We start from the raw sequence: 649 nt of genomic DNA on the forward strand, positions 1-649 counted from the left end.
ATATATATATACATATATATACTGACAAAGATTTGTCTGTCTTATCTGCATCTGTTCACTTTGTGAAACTGTCTCTCTCTATATCTATCACGTTGCTTATGTACGTCAAGGTACCTAACCTTAATATTATCTCTTTATCCCTCTTTATAAACACACGAACGCAGGCGCGTACTCAGTGGTGCATAAACAAACTCAACAGCCATAGTTTTATACCTAGCTAACTATATTTCTGCTCGTCTGTCTACTTGCTTATCTGCTTATCTATAACGTTACCAATATCCTTGTTTTGTTTTTTTTAAATATATATATATAGATAGATTAGGCATAAGCAGAGCCACTGAAAGTTGGCTTTAAAATACATAGCGTATTTTATAAATATGCCTGTTCAAGTATCATAACAGCATGAAATTCTCAGTACACCTATCCGTTGTGTATTCAGTTATATGTGCATGTGTGCGCGTATATATACATATATATGTACATATACATATTTATATATTTACATACATACATATATACATATATATATATAAATATACAGGTGGTGTTATTAAGTTAGACATGGCCTGGACCAATCTTTGGTCGAAACATATCTAAGTTTATCTAAGTTTATATATATATATATATGTATATATATATATATATATAT

This window comes from Octopus bimaculoides, chromosome 5, assembly GCF_001194135.2.
Source record: "Octopus bimaculoides isolate UCB-OBI-ISO-001 chromosome 5, ASM119413v2, whole genome shotgun sequence".
NCBI lineage: Eukaryota > Metazoa > Mollusca > Cephalopoda > Octopoda > Octopodidae > Octopus > Octopus bimaculoides.